The sequence below is a fragment of the Micropterus salmoides genome, unplaced genomic scaffold (genome assembly GCF_014851395.1).
Source record: "Micropterus salmoides isolate LMB-PRFRI ecotype aquatic unplaced genomic scaffold, ASM1485139v1 Ms_hic_scaffold_12, whole genome shotgun sequence".
Lineage (NCBI taxonomy): Eukaryota > Metazoa > Chordata > Actinopteri > Centrarchiformes > Centrarchidae > Micropterus > Micropterus salmoides.
Window position 1 is genome coordinate 24,018,510 of NW_024040263.1, and position 14,163 is coordinate 24,032,672.

Below are 14,163 nucleotides of genomic sequence, written 5' to 3' on the forward strand. Positions count from 1 at the left end.
CTCTCTCAAATTCAAATTAGCTTTTTTGGCATGAATGTATAGCAACAATATTGCCAAAGCTATACATAAAGTACATAAGGAGAATTAATTTCATACATTTCATTAGAAGTAAATGACACAGTTACGTGTGTGTGTGTGTGTGTGTGTGTGTGTGTGTGTGTGTGTGTGTGTGTGTGTGTGTGTGTGTGTGTAAAAAAAAATAGTGAAGCTGTCACACAGATGAAATCAGCTCTGCAGGTTGTGCAGGTGCAGATAGGGGTGTCTGTATCTTCTGCAAACACTTCTGAGTATCACACATCCCCACAGTCCGTTACAACTTTATGACTTCAAAACACCAGGGTATCAGAATAGTCTGTCAGATGTAAATATGACCACGGACTGATTTGCGTGTTTAAGTGTGTTCACCTTGGACACACACACACACCAGGGAACGCATCTGAGCATAGACCACAACATAACGTCCCACAGCCTCTAGTGGATGAGTGTAAAAAACAACAACAACAGAGCATGCAGATCACACAACAATGCAGAACTGTTTCACAATCTCATATGAGCTTCTCACTCAGCATGAACTCTGATGCACCTGGAAGCTGCAAGTACACACAAACATGTTCAATAAACACACATCAGGGGCTGTGATGAAATACTGTCAGACACTGAGAATACTATCTGAAAAATGCAAAATATTCAGAGCTTAAGACAGTATTACCTTCTATTTTATAAACTTATAAATCAAACAGTACACAGATGAATGGTTTGAAAGGTCATCAGTTATTCATTTCTTTAGCTCAATGTGGCAACACATATAAAGCACTGACACCACGTTCTTGATACTGATGCCTAGCAGCCATACTCCCAATGCGGTGGGATTGTTGAATATATTGAGGATGGATGTAGCGCTGCAACAAAATGATCTCCTTTCATTTAAATACAAGTATCAATGTAAGTCAGAGAGCCTCGCTCACCTGATTGCATACCATTGATTGAAAGACTGAAGGAGAGATTTAGAGAGAGAAGATAAGATGCCTTGAGTAAGAGTGAAGAGCTCCATTTCACATCTGCCCTCCTGAAAGTCTGGGGTCAAGGTTTGTTCAAGACCACAAGTGTTCGCACACCATATAAACAGGGGGATGTAAGTGGACTCGAGGGAGAATGAGAATCATCAAGATCAGTAGGAAAAATAAACTAATTTCTTATATGTTAATATAGAGAGCAATCTAGTGTAAAAACTGGCTCGTGGCTGGTAAATCACTGGTTTAGACAAACATATCTCTGGATAGGATAGTAATTATGGTAATCTGAGTCGAGGCTTGCACAGGTTTATTCAAACACATTCGTGAGAAAATGTTAAAATAATCACATGGGAAAAAATTAACTCCCCTGACTATCTTCACGGCTGACATGAAGCAGGATAACAAAATTGCTTCAGCTGTGGAAAAAAATCATTAAGAGAGATGTTATCAGATGGGAACAGGGCTGCACAACAGGTTTGTGTGTGTGTGTGTGTGTGTGTGTGTGTGTGCTATTCTTGTGGTTGTGAGGGCCAACTATTGACAGCCTATTCTTTCAAGAAGATTTTAGTTTGTGTCTGTTGGTCTCTGTGAAAAAGCTGACTTTGATGTTAGCGGTTAAGATTAGAATCAGTGTTGGTGTTACTGTTGTGGCAGCTAAATGCTAAACCTCTAAATGCTAAGTGAAACCCTCTGACTCGTCAGTTAAAGATGCTCTGTTTAGTTTTCTTTCAAAAAGTTATGTTTACATTCAGTGACATGGGTACAAGGAACATAAAATCCAAGCAGGGAACCACTCTTAAAAACTTTGCTGAAGACACCTGTGCTTACCGGTAAGTACGTCATTACATCATCAGAAGTAAACCACAGCTGATCCAGCACAATCACTCAAAATAAGCCTGGATATAACCGGATCTATCTCTGTGGCTGCTCCTAAATCCCGGCCAAAAAGGTTGCTTCTGTGCAATATTTGTCTGTACAGGGTTGGTATACAAGCATTGTTGCCTGGAATGCATCTTAAAACATTACCAAAACAGCCTGGTTTCATGTGTTCTGACCCTTTAATCACACTGCATTCTTATCTGAGAGAGACGCAGGTTATGGTGGTAGGGCTGGCCAATATGGGGCTGCTGGGACCTGTCAGGATGGACACTGTATTCATTTAAAATATAAAAGGAAGATGTTTTTTGTTTTTTTAAAAAACGATGTGAATGTTCCCCAGGACATGTGTGATCCTTTTTTGTCACTGGTCCTGGAGCCAATTTCCAGAAAATATGGTTTGGGACTGCTGGTTGTGTTGAGAGATGGATCTAGTCTATTATATCTAGTTGAAAAGGCCATGGGCATGATGACATGATGACAAGACAGACTTTCCACTTCAAGTGAAAGCAAAAGCAATCCAGCAGTAAGTGCTTGGACCTTACTTTGAGCATGGTATCTGTTTTACCCTTGACATAACTATTACAGTGGGGTCAAGTGGAAATCTGTTCTGCCATACAATAAAAAAAAAGTCAGAATGCCCCGTAGGATAGAGAAGAGCACAGACCATGTAACAGGTGGCTAAATGTTTCCTCCGGTTTTCTTCATGATAGTTTTCCTTGCCTGCATGGAGGACCAGTATCCTTTCTGATGGGGGTCTGTGAAGCCCTTTGAGAATACTATTGCAGTAAAGAGCTAAAGAAATAAACTGTTATTCTTTATTTGGATCCACTTACGCTTTCAAAAAGTGTGAGCTACTCTTCCTGGTGTCTATGTTAAAAAAATAAATGGCAATTCAGAAGTCACAGTAGAAGTGAAGCAAAATGAAAAATGTGATTTTTGATTTTACGAATAAATATCATTCTGTCAATCCACTATGACCTTTTCAGTTGGTTTCCTGATAATTCAGCTATCCGCTTGTTGTGTTAGTTCCTCGTGAATGAAGGTATTTGGAATGACCTTTGTTTACCTTTTTCTGCTTCTCCTGCACAAAGCTTGAATTATCTGTGGTAGGCTGTTGATGAGCCCCCAGAGATTGCCACTGACATCTTGATGCATCCAAGGGGATAAATTTAAAGCTCTTTTTAATGATGCAGCGTCCTGCTGGTGTGAGTTTGAATTGCTTTGAAGCTCACCAATTTTAAATAAGATTTTTCCAACCAAACAGAAAGTGCCGCAAACGCCACTTTCCATGCATAGAAACGTAGAAACAAATGGATGATGTATTCAATACCACATTTATATCAAGAATATTTGTAAGATCAATAACTCAAACACAAAGTTAAGAAATGGATGAAAACAGTATGTTATGTTATATTGTCAATTCATGGGAACAAAGTGTAACTCTTAAAGAACTCTTTTCACAACAATCTGCATCTTAAAGTTAATACTCATTCGTTTTCTTTGACTTCTCATCTCTAAATGTGTCACTTACAGACTATTTCTACATGCTCAATGATCATAACATTTATCCTCGACTTCCACTGCGTTGCAGCCTCCCACATTACCTACCTGTGTTCCCTCCTTCTATGCTGGGAACATTGTTGCAGGACCCAATCCCCCACTAACAAAACTAACACACACACACACACACACACACACACACACACACACACACACACACACACACACACACACACACACACACACACACACACACACACAGAGTTAATATCGGAGTGTCAGGTGGGTAAAGGGGGAAGGTTTATGCCCCTCTCCACAACAATCCCCTGGAGTGAAGCTATCACACAGCCCAGGGGTTGACCTTACCAGCCTGTCAAAGAACATTATTGTCCTGTGGGCAGTGTGAAAGTGAGAGAGATAAAAGGAAAAAAGGAAAACATGGCTGCCCAGAGAAAAAAAGACAACGCTAATATTGTTTCTTGAAATATTAATTAATTAAATATTGACAACCAAAGATTATTTATGATAAGAGCCTATGGTTTGGCAAGAGACAGTTATATGAAAGCAGTGTCTGTCAGAACGGCCCAATGCTACAGTGTTTGCCGAAGTAGACAGACAACATTCAGCGTGACACAGCTGAGCAGAGTGCTAGTGTGGAATGATTGAATTATTAATTATAATAATTATTATTGAATTATTATATTGAAATAGTGTTTGCTTTGTCGCTATTTGGGGGTTCCACAAGAGTGGGTGCGGGCAGACAACCAAACCACACACACCTACTTAGTTTCAAAGGGGAACATCTTGTCTGGACTGCATTTTAACCAAAGCCCCCTGAGTGACCACAAAGTCAAGTTATACAGTCCTTTCCAATCACCAAAACAATAAGCTAACCTTCTCCTTGACGTAGCTCCTTGTTTAATGGCCAGACATTTGAGTAGGATAGTCAATCTTCTCACCTAACTATTTCCCAAAATGTGAAATTATTACTTTAAATTATAACTGTATAGATGACTGCAAGTGCAATGGATGTTTCATGTAACTTTAGCTTACTCTCGAAATCCTGAAAATAAATTATTTACACAGTCTTTGTCTTGATTTTTGTGTGATTTATGCTGTTTAATTATGAACATTTTAATTAGTGGGAATTTGTAATGATTTACTCATCTGTGGATATTGACTTTTTGGGATGTTTACATGAAACAATAATTAAAATATAATCATCTTCATCAATTACTACTATTATTTATATTATTATCATTATGATTTAATAATAAGTATACTAACACTTTTCACAGTGTGTAAGTGTAGTTTTAGTGTTTTGCCAGAAGAGGCTCACCTAAAGTTCTGAAACATCTGTACTACTGCAACATAAATTAAACCAGATAATGAAAGAAAATAAATATTCATTCCCTTCCTTATCATCTACTGCCAGAGTATCTTTGAACATTGCACAAAGTCCATAACTGAGCCCTTAGATTCCATTGCCAGGTGCTTTTGTCTAAATCCTTATACACACATCTGGAGAATTTTCAGTGTCTTGCCTAGGACACTTAAACAGGAGGAGGCAAGGACTGAACCACTAATCCTACAACTAAAGTAAAACCTGCTCTCCCTTCTGATCTATGACTGCCCCTCATGTGGTGCCTGTACATGAGCTTACTGTCTTCAGTGCACCTACATGATTAAAGACAACTAAGAGCAGCACTGTGCGCTATTTGGGATGGACAGGTGAAACACAGCAAGTGAAAGAACTGTAGATGCAGATTCCTTGACAGAACAAACAAGTGTGTCCTCATTCAAACACAGTACTGAGAAGAAGTACCACGAGTCAGCACTGTGTTTGTCCTTTGGAATCACGGTGGTCCAGGAACCACTGTGTCACATACTTAAAGAATAAACTCTCTCTTTGTCTCTCTTGTTTGCTCTCTATTTCCCTCAAAAAAATGGTGATATAATTCAGATTTTTCTATTGTATAGTTCTGTTTTATCTAGGCCATCAGCCAGGCTGCATGTTTTTCGATCACTTTGTGGATTTTATTGCACATTTTGGATCCAGGTGCTTTTAAGATGGTTGTGCAGTTTTGGCAGAGGTATGCACTCTGTTAGTGCTTTCTAACTTTACTTTATTTATTTGAGTCTATATATTTCTTGTGGCTGGACTTGAGTGGCTTATGCTCGCTGTTTTTATTGGGCCCACAGTGGTTTGCAGTCGAAGAGTGGAGGTAGAGCACTTACCTGTGGCCTTGAACTCTGATGGAGAACACTGCCGGCCTTGGTACATCCACTGGATAATACCTCCAGATCGTTGTGAAGCTGTCAGAACTGCTTACTCTTTTTTGTGTGTTCACTATTGTGTAGCAGGTCTGGTTTGTGCCGATAAAAGGTGAAACACATTTGCAGTGAACTACTAATAACTTAGATTTAGACTGTACTCTGTAGCTTTCACATGATTGAACATCTGATTATTTTCAGGTCTGTGTACAGTAAACTTTTCTATATGAAACACAATATTCAGTAGTTTCTCTAACTTACCTTTAGTGTTAAATAAAATACAAATTATACAGTACAATAATTACAGAACAAGAGCTCAGTGTTCACATATCTGATGCTCTCTCCATGACTGAACAACATCACACACTTGCTGAGGACATCACAACAGCAGTTGTATTTGTTAAGAAGGCTGAGGAAATTTGGAGTGCCAGACAAAATCCTCAGCAGCATCTACAAAAGTATTATCGAGAGCATCCTCACCATCTCTATCACAGTCTAGTTTGGCAGTTGTACAATCTGGGATCAACAACAGGTGGTGAGAGCAGCCGAAATCCTCCTCCATCCTAATGTAATAATTCCCCGACAATGTCATAACTCTCCATAATGTAATAAAAATCTCCTCTTAACTTCATCAAAAATGTAATAAACACTACACACTGGACCTTTAACTTTATTTTAATAACTTGGCTAATATTGTAGTGTTATGCCATCAAGAATGTGTTGATGACATCTGGTGACATACTACTACCACATTGGCCAAGTTATTACAATACTGGGGAATTATTACATTATTGGGTTCTGCAAAAATAAGGTTAACCTATGTAACAACATCCAGTTAATGTAACAATTTAATTGGGAAGTTATTACATTATCAGGTTTTATTACATTTTGATGGAGTTAAGAGGAGATTTTTATTACATTACTAGGAGTTATTACATTATCTGGAAATTATTACATTATCGGATTCTACAAGCATTGACAGCACTAAAGAAGATGTACCAGACCAGGGTTAACAGAAGGGCTTGCGATGTCATTTAACAACAAACTGAAAAACTGTTTTTATCAGGCTTGTGAATGACACTCACCTGCTGCCCCTTCCTCAAAACTGTAGTCCGCCCTCTTATCCTGAGGTGCAATGATCCACTCCACCACACACACAAGTAGCATATGCACACTTACCTACCTCAGTCTGTAGACTTTGCACTGTCACTGTTACACTCATAGCACAAACCACAGCACAGCGATGGGTATACAGTTCAGAGAAGACATACAAGGATGAGCATTCCAATAAAACAGACAAATAAAAATTAGAAGATGAAAACAAAAACACAAAAAACAAAATAAAGACTTAAAGGGGGAGAAGTGGGTCTGTCTGACACATATCTGAGTAACCATTCAGCCTAAATCTCTACGTTCGTAACACTACAAGATTCTGTTTCCTAGGGAGGTCCTGGACAGTTGTGCACTCAAGAGACGTGATATACTGATAGGCAGTTGGCCAGTGTTGTTTAAAAGGCAGACTGGATTGAATTTTTTAAATTTTTTTGCTGCAGTGACCCTGTCTCCTCATGGCATATCCATTGATCCATTGATCAGGTGCACATCCATCCTCTTGCACAGTGTTATTTATGTCTCTTGTTATTACTAGGGTGTTTAATTAATGAGTGATTTTTCTGGGAGGATTGACTGAGTAAAAATTTCATTGTATTGTGTGACAACTGTTTCCTGTACATATCATAATAAAAAGTTTGAAAGTTTGAAAGTCATGTTCTTCTGTATGGCCTAACATATGGAGACTCCAACACAAAATTCCTGTTAAATATTTTTTACTTTTAATATTTTTAATTGTTATCTGTGGTAAGTGTTGATGCTGTAATTTGTGATGATGCTTAACTTGTTTATCTCTGTAGTACATGCATAACCATGGATTAAAAGTTAAGCAGACATCAGATTTCTGATCTCTGTCTTACACAAAAGTCTGACAACATCAGCTGTGCAGAGTTTGAAGTTCATCCAGAAGTGGCATAGCGAGCTCCAAAATATGTCAGTGTGTGATCTTTATGTTAAATTTAAACATTAGTTCACAATAGAAAAGTATCTACTGAATGAATACAGAAATTATAGACAGGCTATTTGAAACGTCAAGGTTACCAGCACCAGAATCCCCAAAGTAACGATGAAAAGGCCCATTTCACAAAAGCAATTTGTGTTGCAAAAGGTGGCGGCATACTACTCCTCCTCACTAATGATTGATCTGACAAATGATTGTTAAGTTCCACAAGGCTCTCACATACCCAGCATGGGTACCAAAAATTGTATTTCTGTTGATTTGTGAAACGTGTCAAAATTAAGGCAAGAGAAAAAGATGTCTTGTTGCAAATCACAGCTTGGCTGCTGTAATTTTGGGGAAACAAGTTACTGTCATATTTAACCGTCAAATACTGCTTTTTGTTTGAATGTAAGAATGTAGAAAAGGTATTTGCAAAACTATTAAACCATCCACCAATAGGATGTTTAATTTAATTGTGTTATTCCAGATAAAACTTTATGAGTAAATGTACAGTAAATGTATCTTAAGTAATTTAAGTTTCCTCTCGTTTCTGTCAGCCGATATTGTTTTGTCATTATTGTATTTTATGTTGTTTGTATTCCATATCATATTTAACGTATTTCTAATATTCTTGCTTCTCCATCTATGTAAATGAAAAGGAGAAAATATAGAAACACTTTTAAACAGTAATAAATATTATAATGCAGTCCACCATAACACCACCACAAAGTCCTTGAAGGTGCTCTTTGAAACAACAAACAAATAATAAGGTAACAGTAGTCGCTATTGTGTTGCTTTGCATTACACCTGTTCACTCAGTGTCTGATATCTTAACAGGATTTAAAGACCCAGAGCAGCAACAGTGAAAGCAGAAAAGGAAAATCTGGCCATAAACCTGAACTGGTAACTGACACACATGTAAGGTATAAACAGTTTTTGTTTAGCTCAGCACAGATGGAGATTGGATAATGAAGAAAAATGTTCCATCCAAGGAAAAACTATAGCTCTGACAGATGGATTCCAAGGTGAAGGTGAAGCTGAATAAATAGAAAGGGAGCGATTGAAGATGTGTTTGCAGTGATGCTATCACCCATTTCTACTTTTTAAAAAGTAGCCTCATCACTCTGTAAAAATACTCTGTTCTGTAGTAAAATTGAAAAAGTATTATCATCAACGTATCGACAGTAAAACTGTTTGTTGGGCTGAAGGGTCCCTGTCAGAGTGTTACATTATTAAACAGTAAATAGTGTATGATTGAAATATTATTATTGATACATTAACATGGAAGCAGCATTTTAATGTGGAGCTCATTATAACTACATCATTCAAAAAAACTGATCACAGGTTTTGAACATAAAGACTTGATCATAGATAGATAAAAGTAGTGGTGTAAAAAGCACAGTATTTCCTTCTGATATTTAGTGGAGGAGATGTATAAAGTAAAAATAAATGTACTTTGTTACTTTCCACCACTGCACTAGAGCTCATTGGCTCTGGGGAAATGAAGGAAGTTAAAACTGTTTCTGTTTTCTTCAATCTGCAAATGCAGCTGCCAACGTGATCTCAGGTGGAAGAAATGTAACTAAGGCAGAGTTGCTGATGAGCCTGAAAATGTGTGCTATTTTAAATGTAATGTTTTATACATAGAAATGAAGTCAGTCAACAGTTAGTTTCAAATTATTTTTAATTCATGTATGTGGAATCACTGAGGAGAGATCACAAAGATTATGAAAACAAACTGTTACTCTAACAGTCATTATCACCTCCTTTGTACCCTTTTCTTGTTTCTATCACCATCTGTTCTTGCTGCATCCTCAATTATCTATCAGCCTTTAATAACAACTCTTCCATTCCTCTGTACTATGCGCCTCCATCTCACAGACCCTCCTCACTCTCTCCTTCTGCATTCTCTCCTCATCCATTTCCCCCCTCTCTCCTCTTCTCCCCCGCCTCTTCCTGTAGCCCTACAATAACACAGACAGAGGCCTCAGTAAGTGCTGTTTTCCTGGCCGGGCTGGAGGACCCTCCCCATAACCAAACAGGAGCCATGCTCATTTTACCTTCACCCGGCCCAGACCGGACCAGACCAGACGAATGAAGAATACAACATTTCATAGGTTTGGACAAAATGGTACAGCGGGACTGCATGAACAGTTGGGACAGGCTTTGTAAAATAATAACACAACATGCAGAACACCAGATTCATTGATTCAATTTAACAAAAGCTAACCAACCTGAACATAATAAAAATCAATGTTTTCTCTCCAGGGAGTGCTCTGGTCGAGCAGTGGTCTAAAGTCTAACACCTTCAGATTTTCTGTGTTTTCTTGACTGAGATGAAAATCCTTTTGTGTCTTCATTTAATGTGGTTAGTGTTTGTGAAGCCCTCTAAGACTCTAACTGTAATTACCGCTCATGTAACCAAATTTGACATTAATTGTCTCGACCTTTGTGTCATTTCCCTCCCTCCGTGCCTCTGTTCACTGTAAAAAAAAATAAAAATAAAAAGAACACAATAATGGCTGACAATCTCCCTGCATAAGCTGCCCCTGTATCTTTCAGAAAAGGCTGCACTTCAAGTTCAAACCATGGGGCTCAAGATAAGACGTAGGATCTCTCATTTCAAAATGAATGTCCACAGTAGGACACGCCACCTTAAATAAAAGCACCACTGGCACCAGAGTCTAAACTAACTGGGAGTGTAAAATCTTTTGAAATAAGAATTTTGTTTCTGTTTTATCATCATCATATTTAGCACTATGAATGTATAATTTTCTATGTCAGTATTTTAATGTATTTCACATTTTAAGGAATGCTTCTTAAGGAGTCGAAATGCTTCTTCTTTATAAACATTACACTTATTCATTTAGCTGACACTTTTATCCAAAGCGACTTACAATTGATATACATGTCAGAGGTCGCACACCTCTGGAGCAACTACAGGTTAAGTGTCTTGCTCATGAGTGGGTCAAAGTGGGGGATTGAACCTGGGTCTCTCACATTAAAGGCATAGTCTTATCCAGTGCGCCATCACCACCCCTAAACCATACTCTTCTTTTCATCAAGGCCATTTTCTGTACATTATTAACAAGGACTTACTTCATTTAAATCCAGTGTGGGTAGCAAAGCTTTGAAAGATAGGTGGAAATGCATTTTTCCATTTCATTGAATGGTGCAGCCATAAAAATGATTTCACTTAGCCTAAACATTATTATCAGTACAGAATTATGAGCTATCACAATCTGAGAAACGATCATTTTTAACAGCATAATAATGTTTTGTGTACTATTGCATTGTACTTTATGTTTTGGAATAGTAGAAACTGATCACAGTGCAGTCACTCAATTAGAATAGAAACCATTTGAGTTGTTTGACCTAAAACATTTGGCACAGCCCCTCTTCCACTCGCACATGTTTTGCTTCTCAAATATGAACTCTGCAATGAAATGCTGCCAACAAGAATAAGAGAGTGCAAGAGTTATTGTGGGACTCTTCTTTTCTTTGTACAGAGACCCAGATGCCTGTAGGGAGAATGGGTGGGCCCTGGCCAAGTCAAATACCCAAGAAACACCTCTAACACGTGCCCTGCACGGCTTCAGGAAACACTGCAGAGAGAGAAGGGGGGGTTATTATTTGAAGTTTTACAACTGTCATTTGATGATCAAATCAGAGCAGAGCAGTGTCATTTCTACACTTCAGTGAGAAGAAAAATGTGTAATTTCTGGGGATGAAGGAGGCCGTACAGCAGTCAAATCAGTGTTGATGAACAAATACAGAGTGGCGGCTTCATAGTGATTTCTTACCTTTCACCTAAAAAATGTATATGTTTTTGTACTTTGATGTTTCTTTTTATCGTTTGAATCATTTCAGGGCCCGTCAATGCCTACTGGAGGTTTTGCTTAAGGTCGATGTGCATCATGTAGCTCTGCTTATGACGTGCTGAGAGACTCACACACAAATGTTCATGTTGCTTTGGCCAAATTGTACGTTGGCTGCTGTGCCAACAAAGCACTGTCGTGTAAAAACTAGGCCAGATAAAAAAGGTTGAACTTGTGCCAACATGTTTATTTTCAACAAAAATAGACACCAATTACAGTACAAATGTTTCATCAGAGAGGGTCAGAGATCGATATAAAATAGAGTCCCATACTGTTACCAGAACAGAGACCCGAGTTGACATGAAACCACGTAACAACTGATTTACAACTTCTTTTGGACCTCCTTTTATAGCTCTGTTTCTAAGCACTACGTCATCTCTTGGCTCTCTTTCCTGCTGCACCTGGTTCTGTGGAAATTCCCAAATATTAAAGTGACTGTCATGGATTCACCAGGCTGCTGGTTAGCAGAGACATCTCCCTGACTGTACACTGCTCCACCTCTCTGTGGCCTTGGCATGGTTATTGCTCATCATGACATCTCAGCCACAACTGGCTTTGTAGAAAGTCCTGGTGAGCTGGTGTCTTCTGTGCTGTGTGCTAGAGACAGGGCATCCTTACTGTGTACTGCCTTACTGTGCTCCCTCACTCGGCTCTGTGTCTTCATCTACCTCTGCCTAACAGCACACATGTGCTTACACACAGACACACGCACAGGTCCTCCTGTTGAGTCCAGGCAGTTAGATACAGAGAGGAGCACACACATACAGACGTACAAAGCTTTAACACTGTGATCCCAAATTTAGCTGTCTATCTAGTTACCAGACATACAAGCATGCATTCATGAACACAATTAAAGCTTTGCAAATCAAAAGGACAGATTGCAAAGATCAAAACATTTTCCGATTACATAATTATGGTAAATAAATCACTTTTTGCCTAAAACTCTTTGTAATACATTTGTCACAAGTGGATGTCTTCCAGGGATTTTCCCAAAGTGGTCTTCTTCTTATCTTTTTGCTAACACTCATTTTCGTTTGTTTATACTTTCTTGTGTACTCACACACATGCCTTGTGATAATTGCACAACACCTAAGTTCTGATCTATTCACATAAAGAAAATGCTCACAAAGAGGAGAAATCATTGTCACTGATTGGAGCAAAGACTCCTGATGCATTGAGAGAGTCACTTTTTTTGGGGGGGGGGGGGGGGGCAACACAGACCTTGGACCCCCCTATGGCCCCCCTCGATTAACGAAAAGTCTACAGCAGCCCCTTGATTTGGTCTCCCCTCTGTGTCTGCAGAGCGCCTCCACACGCCTGCACGCGCGCACAGGGATCGAAATCAGCCAGCCGATCAGCGGACATTGAGACAATACGGTGGTTAGTGTATGTACATGGTGCAATAAAGACTTAGCCAGTAAAAAAGCCATTTCTTTACCAACACTCTTGTAATTAATAAGCAGAAACATGCAAAACACGATGTTTTAATCTGCTGAGTGTCTCATTCACTGCAGCTGTGTTTTGGTTTTACACAAGCACAGCGCTAGTTCAGATAATAGCCTATTGTTACATCAAGCTAAAGTGAAAGCTCTCTGTATTTAGTAACTGTTCAGCTTAGTTTGCCACTTACATTAAAATATGGCACATTATAAACTCAGCTGGTGGAAACAGCCCAACCCTCCTCTCTACCAGCAGCAGCAGAGGGAGGAGGAGGACAGGAGGGACTGAGCTGTTTATTCTTTCTAAACGTCACTCAGTATGTTGATGTCAGGAATAGGATTTATTTTAATGACATGTTAGATTTGTTTCCTATGAGATATTGGTGACTTTGCTGTTGTAAATCCTCTTTCTGCTCTAGAAACAACATTTAGTTAATAAAAAATGTTTAAAACATTTTTTTTATAATATGTGCAATTATTTAGTAATAAATAAGACTGATAAGAGCATCAAAAGGATTACCAATACAAGTGTGTCAATAAAATCCTAATGATCCCAACTTGTGAGAACATGTCTGGCGTGTCCTGGTTTTAAAATCCGGCCCAATTGAATCTGTAATTGAATAGCTCTGGTCTAGTAACATAGTAATAATCTTCCTTGCGACAAACTGAATGCAGCCTTGTAGACAATATTTTCTCCTTGTACTCCATTTTTCCATTGGATATTGCTGGAAATTGTTCAGAGTCCAGTCCTTAAAGGGTAAATTATCATCTTAACAATTTACTAATGCATTGCATTTAAACAGCACTCTTCATACACAAAAAGCGATAACAGTAGCCTACTGGTCCTACCTGGCTGGACATGCAATCTACCAAAATATGTATTCCCTTTATAATGCACAGATGATGGCCTACTATCAAGTTTCTATCTTCCAAGCAATTTCAACCTGCCATAAAACGCATCCGCCCTTTATAACGCACAGATGATGGCCTAAGTATTTAATTTTGTGTATCCTTCACATCATGACTAATAACAGGGGTGAATGTGGAGAAGTTCTGATCCTGTTACTGAAACAAATAACTGTAAGTTACTAAAACATTTCATTATATACTAAACAAGACATTTTGAAAGC